Source organism: Ambystoma mexicanum, chromosome 3q (genome assembly GCF_040938575.1).
Source record: "Ambystoma mexicanum isolate Mex_15411 chromosome 3q, UKY_AmexF1_1, whole genome shotgun sequence".
NCBI classification, from domain to species: domain Eukaryota; kingdom Metazoa; phylum Chordata; class Amphibia; order Caudata; family Ambystomatidae; genus Ambystoma; species Ambystoma mexicanum.
In genome coordinates, this window is record NC_090926.1 from 507,268,638 (window position 1) to 507,286,461 (window position 17,824).

The window sequence follows — 17,824 nt, forward strand, 5'->3', positions numbered from 1 at the left end:
CCCTGCTTCATTTATTTTCACTTCTATTTTTTAACTGGGAAAGGCGGCTCTGAAAAGAGCCTTATTTTTTTTGATTTTTGTAATTTTGTATTTTTTTTGGTTTTTCAGACACGACACACTAGGAGGGTAAAGGAGGGTGAAGGGGGGGATAGCAACCACAGGGATAAGAAAGGGCGAGCTGAGAGAGGAAGATGTAGAGTGGGTTTTATTTGGGTAGTGAGCAGGTCTTCTCGTGCTCTGAGACGATAGTCTCAAAAGCACTGCGAAGTCGCTCCCCCCTGCAGAGTACTGTGTCACAGTACATACATACAACTGTGACCCTTGAAAGGTAAGGGTCATCAGCATTCTGTATGGCCTGTGAGGCAGCTTGAGAAAGACGCTGTCCCACAGAGGTGGTCCTTGTGGTGACAGGATCAGAAACAGAGGATGAAGTAGAGGAAATCAACCTGCTACGTTCTTCGCAAGGTACAACCCTGCGAATAGCCCCAGAGTGAAATGACCTCAGGTGTCGCTTCATAGTAGTGGTCCCAAAGCTGTAGTTACTGTGCTTCCCGCGACTGAGTATCATTTTGCACTCATTGCAGGTAACATGGTTCGCACGAGCCTTAGGACCATTCCCATGAATGGTAAATAACCGCCACACCCAAGACTCACGCCTAGTGCGGGTAGTAGGGTTTTCCTCTACCTCATTCTCATCATCCTCTTCTTCCTCCTCCGCATCCTCAGTCCTGTTCCCCTCTTCAGGCCCTTGGGGAGGTGGTGGTGGTGGAGGGGGTGGTGGTGGTGCTGAAGCAGGTGCAGCACCAAGTGGCAGTTCAGCAGCCAAGGATGCCATGTCGATGATGGTGTAGTCTGCAGGTAGCAGCAAAAATCACTGTGTTCTGAAGAATAGCCAGAAACACAATGGGAATAAGCTCTTGGGCGTGGTCTTTTATAGGGGTGCTTGTGCGCGGTCCACGGACATGCGCACTGTGCGCGGACAGATCGAACACAAAAAAAGGATCGGAAAGTTTCAAAAGGTATATAGAAACTCAAGATTGCTATGTGGGACTTGTGGCATGGTGAGATTTTATTGAAAAATATTATGGATTAACTGAAAATGTACTTTTAAATTGTTCGGGGACACGAACAGTGTCCGCATTTCAGGACACACGATGAGCGTGGGCGCGGTCATATGATCTGTTTGCGAACTAGTCTGCGAAGGAAGCGCCTGTCCGCAGGACACCAAGTGCACGGAGATTGGTTAGCGCATGCGCATTGATGTCCTACGGACTCTGTTCGGGTTCTGAAGTAATTAAAAGTGTGTCACACGTGAAACAAACATTTCAGGACACCGCCTATGTTCTTAGAACAGTTTAAACTTGGTAGCGAACAGTAAGGACAGATATAGTGTTCTTCAGAACACCTGTAATTTAGTTTATGTACGAACATTTCAGGACACCAATTGTGTTCTTAGAACAGTTTCAATTGGGTAGCGAACACTACGCACAGGTATAGTGTTCTTCAGGACATCTCCATTTTCGTTTACGTACGAACATTACAGGACAGCAATAGGGTATTTGGAACAGTTTCAATTGGGTAGCGAACACTACGCACAGGTATAGTGTTCTTCAGGACACATCATTTTCGTTTATTTACGAACATTTCAGGACACCAATTGTGTTCTTAGGACAGTTTTAAGTTGATAGCGAACATTACGGACAGATATAGTGTTCTTTAGAACACTTTAATTTGTGTTTCTTTACGAACATTTCAGGACACCACGTGTGTTCTTAGAACAGTTTCAACTTGCTAGCGAACAGTACGAACAGGTGTGGTGTTGTTCAGGACACCTCCATTTTCATTTATGTACGAACATTTCAGAACACTCGCACTGTCCGCGGACACTTTTATTGTTTTTGAAAAAAAAAACGGAAACTGTATTCACAATACAATATAAAAATTAAACTTTATTTAACGTATATTAATAATTTATGACAGAGAAGGTGAGGCAGAAACAGAAACAAAAACAGGAGAATTTGGGGTTTCAACATGATTTGTATTAGGTGAAGAAGGGATGGAAATCTCAGCAAAACGTTTTGGATTATGGAGAGGGTTTGGGGATGATTGACTGGGATATGGTGAGGAGGGACAAGTACATGTGGGGAAATGGTATGACGTTTTTGTTTTAAAATGATCTTCAACAAAAGTTTTCAAATTATTAAAATTGGTCAACAGTAAATCAATTTTTTCTATGTTGTCAAGCGTGTTTTCCATAACAGCTTCTTCAGAGGTAGTTTCTATTTTGTTATGCTCTGTACAAAAAAAATATATATATATTAAATGTATACAACATAATAATATTTAAATGGTTTATATTATAAAGTGTTTACCATTAGTTTCACTATCTTGTGACATTTCTTCATGTGGGAAATTGTCCTCTAGCCATTCCAGAGTACTAGACATTTCTGTGAGAAAAAGAAAAAAAAAAAGATAATATATTTTTTAATCTAATACAGAAAGTTTATAAATATATGAGTAAAATGAAGTACACTTACTATTTCTGGTAAGATAAGTCCTATGTATTCAGTGGGTCGGGTCTTGTTCTCAGTTCTGTTGTGTCTGTGAGGTAATTATGTTGGAAGCCAATTTATGTTCTTGTGGTATATTCCATTTCAGAACATATTGTATTTAAATGAATAGTTAGTGTGTTACATATATGGGTTACATTTCTTATGTATTACTATATATAATGTGCTTGTGTGCTGGTTTTTGAATTTGTTAAATGTTCCTATATTATGATATAACAATCAAACATACCCCACCACCCCCCCCTCACAGTTTTAGGTAGTGGTACTGTTCTCCGAACATGTCCGCGAACATTAAATAAGTTCGCGGACATCACTTTCATAAAAAGAGATCTAGTCAGTTCCATATGACATGTATATAAAGTCAAAGTCATTATTGTTAAGTTGTGCTACTAAAAAACTATGAAATTCAGTGAAAAAAACTTTGTTAAAGGGACGTTATGGTTAAGTTGCGCTACTAAAAACCTATGAAATTGAGTGAAAAAAACTTTGTTAAAGGGACGTTATGGTTAAGTTGCGCTACTAAAAACCTATGAAATTCAGTGAAAAAACTTTGTTAAAGGGACGTTATGGTTCCAAGTAAAACCGAAAAACCCTTGAAATTCGACAGTTATGGTAAGCTAAGCAACCATAACTCGCGCCACCACCGTGCACTGCTAAGACTAACACCCAGGACATCAAAGATGATATCACAAATGTCATTGATGACATCACTGATGACATCACATGTGTATGTACTTCTTATGGAATATGTGTAGAAGGGATTCTTATTATGTTGCGAAAAAAGTGTCAAGAATCATTGCAAGAAATATACCCTAATAAGTGCATTGAACGATGCATTGATATAAATAGCATCCTATTATGGGTTCTATCTAGTATACTAAGCTACTCATACAGAAACATAACATTGTGTGCAGCGTACAAGATGAAGGTATGATATTCGTAATGTTAATATGTTGAATAATGAAATGATAATTGTTTTCTTAAAAGATTTTTGTGTACTGTGAAATATGTAATAAGTAGCTAATAAAACCCATGTATTACATAATTGCATTACTATAGACAAAACACAAAGACACAAGAACACATACCAAGATGGGTATATACAGGGAAAGTGAAGTTGGCAAAAAAGCACAAGTAGTAGCAGAAACAATTCATAACTTAACTGATTAGTTTCATGCAAATAAATGATTGCTCTGTTTCAAAGCTGCTATTTACCCTATGTATATGTATCACTTAATGTGATTGGACCCTAAGGAAAGTAGTGTGAGTACAATGTATACAAATATGACCATATACAGGGAAAGTACAGCCATAAAAAAAACAACAGAACTATCACAAAGTGCTCATAGGTCTAGTGATTATCTTTATGCACAAAAAGGATTGCTGTCTTTCAAGCTTGTGTTTTCCCATATGTATATGTTTCATATGATGTGACTGTACTCTAAGGGAATTACTGTAAGAACCTACTAGAAGGATACGTCTACAAATAAAATAAAATTCTTAGTTTCTGACTGTTACTGAAGAAAACCATGTGGCCTAGATATGTCAGCAAAAGAAAAAAGAGTGAGCCAGACATGTGATGTCATCAATGATGTCATCAATGACATTTGTGATGTCATCTTTGATGTCCTGGGTGTTAGTCTTAGCAGTGCACGGTGGTGGCGTGAGTTATGGTTGCTTAGCTTACCATAACTGGCAAATTTCAAGGGTTTTTCAGTTTTACTTGGAACCATAACGTCCCTTTAACAAAGTTTTTTCACTGAATTTCATAGGTTTTTAGTAGCGCAACTTAACCATAACGTCCCTTTAACAAAGTTTTTTTTCACTGAATATATATATATATATATTTATATTTATATGTATGAAAGTGATGGGGTATCTGAATAGAAAAATAAATTAATTAGGATTTTTTTTACAATAATCATCAAGGGAGGAAGGGAGTGAGGTTTCATCAAAACGTCTTTGAGTAAAATGTTCCAAATTTGATGGGGATAATTGCTGGGGAGAAGGGGGGCAGGTGCAACAAGGACAGTGATAGGGACTATTTTTAATTACATGGTTTTGGACATACTGTAAAAGTTCCCTAAAATCTTAGACAAGTTCATGATTTGATTATTTACAGTTTGGTATAGGACTTTTGTTTGTTATTCTTGGCACTGTATGTAATTAAAGTTGGGCATGGTTTCTTCATGAAAACTATGTACTGTACGAAAAATAGAAAGTATTATTTTAGTAAGGTGTGTACAAAATACATAATTTGTTTATTTTTAAATATGTATTCTATACCATTGGGGATGTTATCGTCGCTCATTTCTTCTTTTTGGGAAGTTCTTTTCTAACCACTCAAGTGTGCTTGCCATTTCTGTGAGAAAAAAAAAGTGCTTCTGTGTTATAATAATGTTTATATAATGAAAGCTAATAATAGAGAAATAAATATACAATGCACCTAGTGTTTCTCAATCTGTATGCAGAGTATTAGTAAGGAGATTATATGAAGTGTACAGTTATGGTTTGTGATTGGTGCATTCCATTGTAATGTGTGCTTAATAAATAAAAATCATATTTTTTGTTCGTACAAAAAGGTATATTTGCATGTTGTAAACATTAGTTGTGATTTTATGTCCATCTGTTTGTTGGTTGGTGGGTACATCCCTTTTGAGTATCCCCTATGATTATGAGCCTTGTAAATGCTGTCCGACGTCCGCGGACTACTGCTCTGTCTGCAGATAATATCTGCCATATTGGGGAAGGGAGTATAATATAAGGGACATATAGCAGTGTAAATTGCACTAATAAAAACCTGTTCAATTCCTTGAAAAAAATGTGTTAAGGGGACGTTAGGGTTGAGTTGCACTTACACAATCCCATTAAATTCAGTGGAAAAAGGTTGTTACAGGTACGTAAATTCAGTGAAAACACATTGTTAAAGGGACATTATGATTAGAAGTAATACTGTAAAACCCTTGAAATTCGACAGTTTTGGTACGCTAAGCAACGTTAACTCGTGCACTGCTAGGAGTAACACCCAGGACATCAAAGATGACATCACAAATGTAATTGATCACATCAAAAATGACATCACATATCTGCAGCACTTCTTTCTGTTCACTAACATATCTAGGGCACGTTTTGTTCTCTGATAGAGACAATCTTAAATATATGTTTTCACTGACAGGCATTCTTTGCCCACATTTCAGTTACTTACAGTCTATTTCTCAGAGAACTCAATGGTGTATGAAATGCGCCCAGAAATATAACAGGTACACAGATGTATCTGACCAATGAGCTGCAAGGTCGTTGATGTTGATCGATAATCTTTTCAATGAAATAAGGAAATATGGGATTTAAAGTTCTAAGAAGATCCCAACGTGAATTCGTCTTGCTGTTAAAGAACGCTCACAATTATCAAGGCAACCTGCCCACACAACAGGTTACAAAAGAACTATTAGCAACAATGAAATGCATTTGCCATCAATGGAAGGCAGACCTTACACTTCAAGGTCGTGGCTTACAGACGAGCACGCTCCCTAATAAGCCCTCGTTGCTATGGAAAATCTGCAATGCTCTAAATAATAGAATCGTGCAATACTATTTTCCCAGCTTAACGAAGACAGATGCCAGCACATCATGGAAACCAGGCAATAAATCTCACACTAATCTCTAAATACATTTTAAAAAAAGGAATGTTTACACATTTGATATTTAAATGTTGAGGCTTTACATTATAATTATTTGGAGCCTTTCAAGTCTAATAGAAATGGCGCAATCGCTATGCACACTTAATTCACCAGTTGAAATGAGCCTTCCCACGTGACTTGCATATTTCTACAGCTGTGATGAGACTTCCTCGTGGATTCTTTCTTCTACGATCCACGGTGGATAGTTGGGCTGATAAGGTGGCATTTCATATCAAGGTAGACGTTATTAATGCAAGCTGGCATAGGCTGACCTCTGATGAATGTGAAATGTGTTCTTCTCCAATAGGACGAAAACAACACTGTATTGTTCTGTCAGTGCCCCAGTGTAAACTTGCTGGTTGAACTGACACGTTTCCTCGATGAGTACATGTGTAAATATTGTACAATGTTCGGTGCTTCTCACCATATATGTGCTATTTCTTTTTGTTGATCACGGTTTAGTTAACTTAGTAAAAATGATACATCCATGTTCTCAATTAGTTTTAAAACATGGATGAAAGGTGCATTTTGCAATAACCTTTTTGTCTAAATCAATTTGGGATCAAATTAATATAGAAATTGATACGGGCTGCAAATGGCTTCAAAAATACACCCTGTTATTAAACGTGCTTTGAAAGATGTCAGCTAGCTATTTTCGGATACAGGGAGCTAATATCATTATAATTATAGTTGTATTGAACTGCTGCGTTCATTACGGAATTGGCTGATATTTTGGAAACTAAAGTTTTTTTTGTCTTGGGCCCACCAAGGTTGGTTATTTTGGTAAAGATTTGTTAAAAAATGAAAACGATAATAAGAAAGCAAAACAATACTTTTGTCGGCCTACTCCCATTCATTTCCCCATAGAGGAAAACATCAAGATTTCTGCCCAGCATACAGCAAAAAAGGCTGGAGATTATTGGACCAGGTAAGAAACAACTTGGACACAAATCGCTCAATCGATTTCCCTGTTCTGTCCGCAGAAGGGCATTCAATTGGCCTAGAGGTTGAAGTTATGTGCGCAGACATCGGACGCGCCCCCTGATTGGATGCTGAAAAGCGTGAAGTGCGTCAGAATTTTGGAAACATCTGCCATGTTGGATTCGCAGACAGCAGCCGGTCTCCGTGGACATCGAGGTAAAAAGATTTTTTTAAACGCAATATTGCACTTATCAAACGATCTCTGGGGAGGTGAGGGGTGATGAGGATGGGATGGGATATTGCCGTCCTCCAACAGCCCAGAAGTTCGGGGGCAGTCCTGTAATGTTCGCAGACACTTCAGATGTTCAGTGACATTTATGCCTATTGCTGCATTACAGGGTTGGTGAAAAGCAATTCTTCGATGGCTTATAACTTCGGCGCCACTCAATGAAACTGCATGAAATGTTTGAATTCTATTCTAGACTTGATTATGAATGGTTTTGAAAAGTATGGAGCTGTTTTGTCAAGAGGGAACACATTTAGAAGGGGTTCCCAAAATATTGCGAAGGCTTATAAATGTGGTACCATTTGATGAATCTGCACAACAGTTTGCAAAGCAATTTTAAATTTAGGTAAAAATGCTTTTCTAAATTTTGGTGGGATTTCTCAAGAGGGGCTAAATTAGACTGGGGGACTCAACATTTTTAGATGGCTTATAACTTTGTTGCCATTTGACAACTGTGGACACATGTTTTCAGAAAGATTATAGACCCAACCATATTTGTGTAAAGACTGAATGGATTTTGGCGAGTGGGGGCAATGTGCCTATTGTATGTACATACATTTTGACACTTTTGAAAATATAAAACATGAGCGGATTTCAATCAAACTTGTGTAAAGAGCGTTAGCAAGGACCTTAAAGCATGGTTTTGCAAATGTGCCAGTGTTTTTTTTTTTAAAAAGTGTCATAATGTAGGTACAAAAAATTGTGATATACCTGTGGTGACTGAGGCCTGTGACCATGGGCAGTGGCCAGATTGTCTGGGTCATGGTATAAGGTCATGACCCGGACAATCTGGCTACTGGCCATGACCGCGAGGGATGAAACATTTTGTTAAAGTGGCCATGTCCACCTGGGATCAGCTATGTGATAACATTGCTCGAAAGTGAGATAGGTTTAAAGGAGAAAAAAATTTGCTTGTGGTAATATGGTGATAGAGTTCTGTCTTTGCCCTCTGCAGGCTGCCATGGAAAGGGAAGTTGGGGTCTGTACAGTGCCCCACCTTCCCTTTCCATGGTGGCCATCTTGGAAAAGGATTTTCCTTCCTACAGTGGGAAGCCGCTGGCATCTCGATGTAGGAAGACAAATCTATTTTTTAGCACCCCGGCTACCCGTTTTGGGAACCAGGGGTGCTAATGGCCTGTATCCCCCATTCCAGGGGCTGTAATGGAGAATAATGGTCCAGAGCCCTCGTTATTTATTTATTTATTTATTTATTTATTTATTTATTTATTTATTTATTTATTTATAACACGCCAAAGCCTGCAGGCATGAGGGTGCACACAGACACACTTCGATTGGGCTGATAACTTGGGCTGCCGGGTCGTTATCCCTCGTTCCGTTCCCTGGAACGGGGGATGAATGCCACATTATTTCCATTAGCATAACACAAAATGCTAATGGAATGTTGGAAAAACGTATTGAGTCTATGTACTTTATTGAGAAATGTAAAGTAGATGGAGCCTACAAGATTTTTTTAGTTCTATTTTTTAACTGTGAAAAGAGTTTCCTAAAGGAATCTTCCTTTTGTTTGTAGGTAGTGTTTCTCATGCTCCTTCAATACAGCTTCAAACGCACTTCAAAATTGCTTACCCTGCAGAGTGGTGTGTTGTAGTATATACAAAGGACTGCTGTCTTCCAAAGATATGGATCAACAGCCTCTTTTATTGCTTACAAGGTAGCTGATGGGTTTCTGTGTCAACCACAAGTAGGCTGTGTGGTTACAGTTTTTGTTTTTTTATTGTACTTTGTATCTGGTTCACAAAGAAACCTTTACAAAACATCAGATGAAAGGAAGGAAGAATCATACATCAGATAAAAACAAGAAACATACTTATAAGATGCATAGCGTCATCATGTGATTTAAGATCATTCAGTGTAAATGAAACAAACTACATATAGATACTCATCAGAACATGAAACAATCCAAAATGTAAATATAACATCATTTTGCCAAAACAGGTAAAGATAATGAAATAAGTGTAAATATAACATAATTTTGCAAAACAGGTAAAGATAATGAAATAAGCAATGATATTATTGCATCAGCATAAAAATATAGATTACAAACAGTATACCGTTTTGTAATTGAACTCATTAACACTGCGTCTGATTCAAGTTCATCAACATTTCCTCTAATTTGAACAAGTATCTACCCAATGCCAATAATATCCGTGTGCTGTCTCCTCTCATAGATTTTTCCCAGAACGACTGACGTGCAACGAATGTAAAATCTGGGTATGAATCACCCATCAACTGCACTCTGGTATTTTTGAAGTATAGGCAGTACACAACTAAATGTTTTATTGTTTCCTCTTGAGAGGGGGCAAGACAAAATCTACATGGGCCTGTTTTCTGTTCTAGCAGTGGAAATGTATAGTGCACTCGCTCTAAGGTCGGCAGTTGGTTTAGTTTAAACCTCATGTATATATGATAGACCCTATGACATGGACACTTGAATGTGTACAAGGGATGAACAACTCTTTTGGTTTCAAATGAGGCATAATCCCTATAGGTCTTACAGGTGTGATTAGAACCAATAGTTAGGATCCAATCCATTGTGTACAGTTTGAGTTTCACATTTGGGAGACCCAGCATTAGGTCATCAGAAGATGAATTTATGTGTGCGAGAACGTCCTGCATTTGAGTAGCAAATACAACAAGCAATGGAACTGTTTGGGCCATCAGAAGCTCCTTGAGATCTTGGCACAAAGAGTTTTGTGATGGGACCAACATTTTGGCGTACGTGGATAACTTCCGCCAAGTATATCTTGCAGACAATGACAGTAACCCAAGCTCATGACGAACTATGTAATTTGGAACAGTGAGGGCTAGTCCCAAAGTCGTTTTCCAAATCTGCTCTTGTATCTTATTCAAGATCTCATCTAGATTCAGTAAACACAAGTCTAGGCCAAACAATAAAGTAGGCTCTACTTTAAGTGTATACAAATCTAGAACAGGTAGTAAGGAACATTTTCCAAATTTCCTAAAGATAATTTTCAACTGAGATAGCATTGTACGCACTTTTGCCTTAAGTTCCACAGTCCAAGATTTCAGAGAGTTAGAATCAGCTAACTGATACCCCAAATATCGTAGCGATTTCACTCGCAGAATGTTTGGGCCAGCCATGGTCCATTGATAAGATTTTGTACGCTTTTTGTTGGCAAAGATGATAACATTAGATTTTGCATAGTCTGCATGTAAGTTGTGGGCAGTCGCGAAATCATGAAAGACGTTTCGTTTTTTCACTGCAAACCTGAGGACACTCTGTCAAGCAGAATGATATTGTCTGCGAAACAGAGCCAGTGTAGATGTCAGTTACCTAATATTGCAGGATACATGGCCACCTCACTCCATAATCAATCAATGTCACGTATATATAACTTAAAAAGTGGGGCTGCAAGATTACAGCCCTGCTTTACACCTGTCAGGGTCGGAATATGGCCAGTAATGGCACCCTCCTGGTTTACATGAACCTGAAACAATGTATTAGTATGGAGTAGGGCAATCAACTGTACTAATCAATGTGGAAAACCCGACTTCAACAATTTTCACCACAATCATTCTCTTACCACTGCATCGAAAGTGGAAGAGAGGTCCAATGCTGCCACATAAATTGGTCCTGTATCAGAAGTTTGAGACAGCAAGTGAGCTAACACCACAGTATTCAGAGAAGTACTCGTTTGCTTTCTAAACCCACTTGATATCTTGAGTAAATATAATTTTCAACAATATATCTTTCCAGATGTTTGAGTAAAAGAATGGCAAATAGCTTTGCAACAGAGTTCATCAGGGCGATCGGACGAATGTTTGTTGAATCATGGGGATAACCTTTCTTATGAATGGGAATGATGATAGCGTTACACTATGATTCAGGGATTTTAGTAGATCGAAGAATGTAGTCAAATTTTGTTTGAAGAATGGCCGCCCAAAATTGTGGATCAGATTTAATAATGCAGGGTGGTAATCCATCACGGCCGGCTGACTTCAAGTTCTTCAATCGTCTGATCACCGACAGGATATCTTCGATCGAGAATGAAAGGTCGTTGATGTTCACAGAGTTTAAAATTTCAGAGTGCCAAGATATAAATGGCAAAGATAAACTAAATTTAGTTGAGATGTAATTTTGCCAAACATCTGCAGAGATAGAAGAGAACATATTCATACGGGTTGATTTGCAAGTACCTCTTAAAATGGACCATGTATTGCGGGCATCTCGTTTACAGAGCAAGTTGAAAAGTCTTTGATCATCCACACAGTGAATTTGATGTTTTTTTTTTAAACTTTAGATTTTATTGGCATTTTTTAATACAACAAGTACTGTCAAGGAACCACGAAAACCCCCAGCCCCCCCATCGCACATACCCCCTCCCCAATCCCTGCCCACCCCCCTACCCTGTGTCCAGAAACCTGCATTCGCCCTGGGAGAATTTCAATGTTCATTCTGTCGTCTGTGCCATGGGGATGATGCGATTTGTGACCCCTCGTCTGTTAGCTTGATGCTGCCTTTCCCCAGGCCGTGGGTTCCCTGGCAGATTGTCTCGCCTTTCGGGGTTAATCCCGGCTCGTTCAGGCCAGAAGCCTGGCGTCGAACTCAGTGAACATCCCAACCCCAGGACTGCTGCACCCCATACCAGTTTGTGAGGAAGGTGCTACTTTCTTTGTTCACCCATGCAGTCAGTTTGTCCATCAAGAACATATTTTTCACTTTTTGCAGCCAGTCCTCTTTGGAGGGGGCATCTGGACTCTTCCACTTCTGGCAAGGGCCACTCTGCCCACCCTCTGCATGGTTTCCCACATCCTTGGGTATCGATATAGCTCTGTTTCCTCCGGGGGGAGACCCAACAACATTGTTAAGGGATTTAATGGCAAACGTTCTTCTGTTACTTCCGCCATCCAATCCCTCACTGAACCCCAATAGTCCTGAACTTTCGGACAGAGCCACCACATGTGGCCTCTGGTGCCAGTCTGTCCGCATCCTCTCGGGCACCTTGGCGAGTCCCCCGGGAACATCCTCCACAGTTTCGCGGGGTCCCTGTGCCACCCCTGTAACATCTTAAAGTTATGCTCCATGTCCGAGGTAAATAGGTTTCCGTGAAATGCTATCTTGAAAATTCTAGCCCAGGAGTCCTCGGAGATCTCTTCACATGCTAGGTTGTTCCAAAACATACGGAAGCTCCTCCTACCTTGAAGGTTATAAGTGTTTAAGATTTTGTACATGCTGGATATCGCCCCCTTCCTTGAGGTCGCTAAGTCGAGGAGTTTCTCGAAGGGGGTCAACTGTCTCCTCAGGTTCGGGCCCCATGCTGGGTTGCAGAGGATGCCCTTCAGGTGGAGGTATTCGAAGATGGATAGCGATCCTCTTCCGAGAGCATCCCTCAGTCCTCGTAAGATAGGAATTCACCCTCTCTGAACAACTGCCCTGCCCATTCCATTCTATTGTCCGACCATTCCTGAGAGTGCCGGTATCCTCTGCTTCCCAGTTTAAGGGGGTGGCCTCAGAGAGAGGTCATCGGGGATGGCCAAGTGGTGAGGTGAGCAGTCCGGGGGCCCTCTTTCCAGATGTCCCAGAGGACTCCCAGGGTCGGGTGGAACCTTAGGTGTTTCGGGATCGTCTTGCGAGGGGCCCACAAGAGGTCAAGGACCTTCAGGGGATGGGCGTCCATATCTTCCAAATATGACCAATACGTCCCCATTCCCTCTTTCATATGCTCCAGTAGGACGCGCAGTTGGGCGGCGCAGAAATAGAGGTGGAACTCCGGAAGCCCGAATCCCCCCTCCTCCCTAGGCAGAGTCAAGGGGGTCCTTCCTATTCTCTGGGTTTTCCCCTGCCATACAAAGTCTCGAACCCCATTTTGTAGATCTCTAAAGGTCTGTGCTGTGACGTTGGTTGGAAGTGCTGTGAAAAGGTAGAGAAGCTGTGGTAATATATTCATTTTTACTGCAGTCATTCTGTCATACCACGACAGGATCATCTTATCCCATCTCCTCAAATCTGATGTGATCTCTGCTATCATGGGGTCATAGTTAGCAGTGCTCAATTTCATTATATCTCTGGTGAGAAGTACCCCCAGGTACCGTATAGCGGCCTTCCCCACTTTAATTCCATGAAACCAGTCCAGAGGGTCTAGCCCCAGATCTATTGTCCTCATAGGGAGCAAGACAAATTTGGCAGCGTTGATCTTCAGACCTGAGAAGCGACCGAATGAGGCCACCAGCGCTAGGAAGGGGGGGAGTGAGGCGACAGGGTCCACCAGATAGGCCAAAATGTCGTCCGCAAACAGGGAAAGCTTGAATTCAATATCACCCCTTCTAATCCCCCTGATGTCCGGGTGAGCTCTAATCGCTATTGCCAATGCCTCCATTGTGAGGACGTATATCAGGGGGGAGAGAGGGCAGCCTGCCGTGTCCCTCGGGAGAGGGGGAATTGTTCGGACAGCCTCCCATTCACCTGAACCCTTGACGTGGGGGCCCTGTAGAGGGCGGCTACCCAGCTCATGATGTGAGTCCCGAAGCCCATTCTTTGGAGGAGGAGATCCATGTATCGCCACTCGACCCTGTCGAAGGATTTCTCCGATTCTAGGGAGAGGACACATGCGTTTAGCCCTGATGTATGAGCAAAGTGGAGCAGGTCTATTGTTTTGCATATATTGTCCACCCTTGCCTTCCTGTAATGGAGCCCACTTGGTCACCATGGATTAGCTTCGACATTATTCCCTCCATCCGCCTCCCCACCACCTTGGCCAGGATCTTGACGTCAATATTTAACAGAGATATGGGACGATAGAAGGAGCATTCCACGGGGTCCTGCCCTTCCATGGCAGAACTGCTATTATGGCCCCCATCATGGACTCGGGGAGGATGCCATCCTCAAGCACAGCGTTGAAGACTCTCACTAAGTACGGGGCCAGGGTGGAGTGGAATCTTTTGTAGAAATAGACAGTGAAGCCGTCATCCCCGGGGGAGGTTCCCACCTTCATTTCACCTATCACCTTGTCCACCTCATCCTCGGTCACCGGACCCTCCAGCCTCTCTGCCAACTCCCGCGAAAGGGATGGGATCTATATGGAGTTCAGGAAATCCTCTATCTGGGTATCATCCCCGTCATATTCCGAGGAGTAGAGGGCTTTGTAGTATTGGCGAAAGGCCTCTCCGATATGGGGGGAGTCACGGCCGAGATGCCCCTGGGTGTCCCTCACCTCCTCCACCCTTCTGCTTCTCTGGACCTCCCTTAGCTTCCAGGCTAGGATCCTATCCGCCTTGTCCCCCTTTTGATAGTATTTTTGTTTTACCATTAGGAGACTCCTCTCGGTTTTGTGTAGGAGCAGATCTTTCAGCTGGAGCCTGTAGTCCTCTAGTGCGGCCACCCGGTCGTGCTCTAAAGCCTGGTCCGGGGAGCCCCCTGGTTGGAGATGGCCTATTTTACCTCGCAGGGCTTTCTCCTGGGCCTCCCTCTCCCTTTTCTTCATGGAACCTATTTTTATGAGGACTCCTCGTAGGGTTGCCTTAATGGCATCCCAAAGCGTGTGCATGGCCACCACTCTGTTATCATTGAACTCAAAGAACTCCGCTATGGAGTCCAGGATCTCCTGGGCGAGTACCTCATCTCTCAATAGGGCATCATTGCATTTCCAGCACCCTCTGCGTTCTCTACACCAACCCATCATTAGGTTGACTCTGACCATATCATGGTCCGACCAGGGGACTGGGTCTATCCTATAGCCTGCTACGTATGGAGTGAGGATCTCGTCCACTAATATGTGGTCTATCCTCGAGAACGAATTATGGATGGCTGAGTAGCAGGTAAAGGAGGGGGTCCCTAATCTGGGGGTTTGGATCGTGTCCATCAGTCCCAGTTCCCCATTCACCCTCTGAAAGTTTTGCGCCATGACTTCATCCGCGGGTCTGAGGTTCTGGGAGCCAACCCGTTTTCTGTCTATAGTTGGGTCTAGGACCATATTGAAATCTCCCCCCACCACCAGTGGACCCTGCACGAACAGACTAAGCTTATCCCCTACGTCCTCCGAGAATTGGGCCTAACCTTCGTTCGGACCATGCACTACTGCTAGGGTTAAGGGGAGCCCTGCAGGGAGCCCCGCACCATCAGGTATCGGCCCTCGGGGTCTCTCTAGATGGCCTCCTTCTCGAAACCTACATCTCGTGCCACCAGTATGGCCACCCCTCTTTTTTTAGCCTTGTGGGAGGCGTGAAAGACCTCCTCAATTCCTCCCCCCCGCATTCTAGGCTCTTTCCCCTTCGCCCAGTGTGTCTCCTGCAAAAAGTGCAGGTCCAGTGTTGCCCTCCTAAACACCCTACAAACCAGGGACCTCTTCGTGGGGGTATTCAGCCCCCGCACATTAAGGGTACCCACACCCAGAGCCGGCCGGACATCAGCCATAATCTATGTTTCCCTCTCTATTAGCCAATGTCATCGCATCGTTACTCCCTTCTTGCTCCCCTTGTTTCACCTTTTGGACACTTTTAGAGCGTTTCCCCAACTGCCCCCAAAACTCTTTCCCCAACAAACAAACCCCAACTAGATCGTGCACCCCCTTCCCCCTCCCCGGCGTCCAGCCAGATAGTTCCGCCATTTCTGGCATTTTGGCCGGACTAACAGCCTGCCTTCCTTTGTGAGCCCCCCATCCCTCCCCTCGTACCCTCGGCCGCCCCCACCATACTTGCTTCACTGGGTGATTCTGGGATTCTTTACTTAGTCTCCAGTTTCTCATTTCCTGACCAACAGGTGGTCATGCCCCTTTGCTCGTCCCCGTGGTCCATATTCTCGTGCCGTTCCCGGCTGGGACTCCAGGTGCTCATCCCTCCGAGTCATTCTGTTCTCCCTCCTTCATTGGGGAGGGAGTGTTCATTTTCCTGAATTTCCTTGGGCCAGATTTCTTTCTTCTTTCGCTCGACGGGCCCTGGCCATTTGCTCTGCCCGGGATGGGTCCAGTTGGTCCCCTTCGAGGGGTTGGGTCCGTCACGTAGTCCTGGATGGCTCCCTTGATGTCCTCCTCGGTGGTCAACGTCATCCGCTGGTCCAGGTATTCGAAGGTTAGAGAGAAGGGGTAGCCCATTCTCTATCTTACCCTCTTCTCTTTCAGCAGATGTGTGAGGGGGCGGCACATCCTGCGCTTAGCTAGTGTATATGCGGAGAGGTCCTGAAAAATGGAGACCTGGGAGTTGTATGTGACTTCCTGTGCTTTCCTGGCGGCCTCCAGCACCCGTGTCTTGTCGGCATAATAGTGGAACCGGACTATAATCGATCGGGGTCCCCCTGCCCGTCCCCCCGCCCTGTGCACCTGATCAAATATGAGTTCAGTGGTCATCTCTTCTTCAAAGAGGAGGGCAATAATGTCTCGCACCACTCGGGTGACCTCTCTCTCCGTCTCCGCCTCAGGGACCCCGAAGACTCTGAGGTTGTTTCTCCGTTCCCAGTTTTCGAAGTCATCCATTTGTCTCAACCTCTCTGCCTCCCTTTTTTCAAGGGCAGATAGCCTCATGTTCATCTCTACCTCTAGGGTCGCTGAGGATGACTGGTTAGATTCAACCTGGAGGAGTCTGTCCTCCACTTTGTCCACTCTTTGGGCCATTTTTTCAAACTTTTGGGCAACATCGGAGCGCATGTCCCTTATCTCCTGTAAAATGGAGGCAAAGCCCCTTTACATTGCCACCGCCGAGGGTCCCGAGGCTTGAGACTGGGCCATTTCACTGTAGTGGGGTGGGCTGTTAACGTGGGGACCGGGCTCTCGGTAATGGTATTTTTGTAGTTCCCTCTGCCAGCCCATCTGATTGTCCCCCTGCTTACCGTTGAGTGTGCCTCGCTCCCGTGGGGGCCACAAGTTCACCTGGCGGGCCTGCCAGTGCTGCGCTCTCCCTTCAATAGGCCTCCGTGGTGCTTGCGCGATCGCTGTCGGGCGGGCACACACCCGCCAGCATCAGGCGGGGGCCTCACACCCAGAGCATGGGTCCTGGGGCCTTCGGGATCCTCTGCGCACACCAAGGAGGGGGGAGCACTTCGCTCCCCAAGGGGTGTTGAGTCACCGCTCCGCCCCACTTGTGGTGTTGGTGGCGGTCCTTGCGGGCTTGACCTGCTCTGTGGCTTTGCTGTCTGCAGGGACAGTTGTCGGGCCCCGGCCCGGGGAAAGGCGGAGGAGGCCCCTCATCTGTGGGCGGGCAGCGGCCCGGTCACAGGGATCCTCCTACCCCGCGCCGGGAAGCTGGGTGCCTGTCGGGGCTGTCAGGCGAGATGGTAGAGGGGGGGAGGGCCCCGACCCGAGCACCGCCACCCCCTTCTCTCCGGGGCCTAAACCAGGGGAAAGCGCCCCCCCTCCTGTCTTGGTGCGGGTCTCTGGCTTCTCGCGCCACCTGCTCGGGGA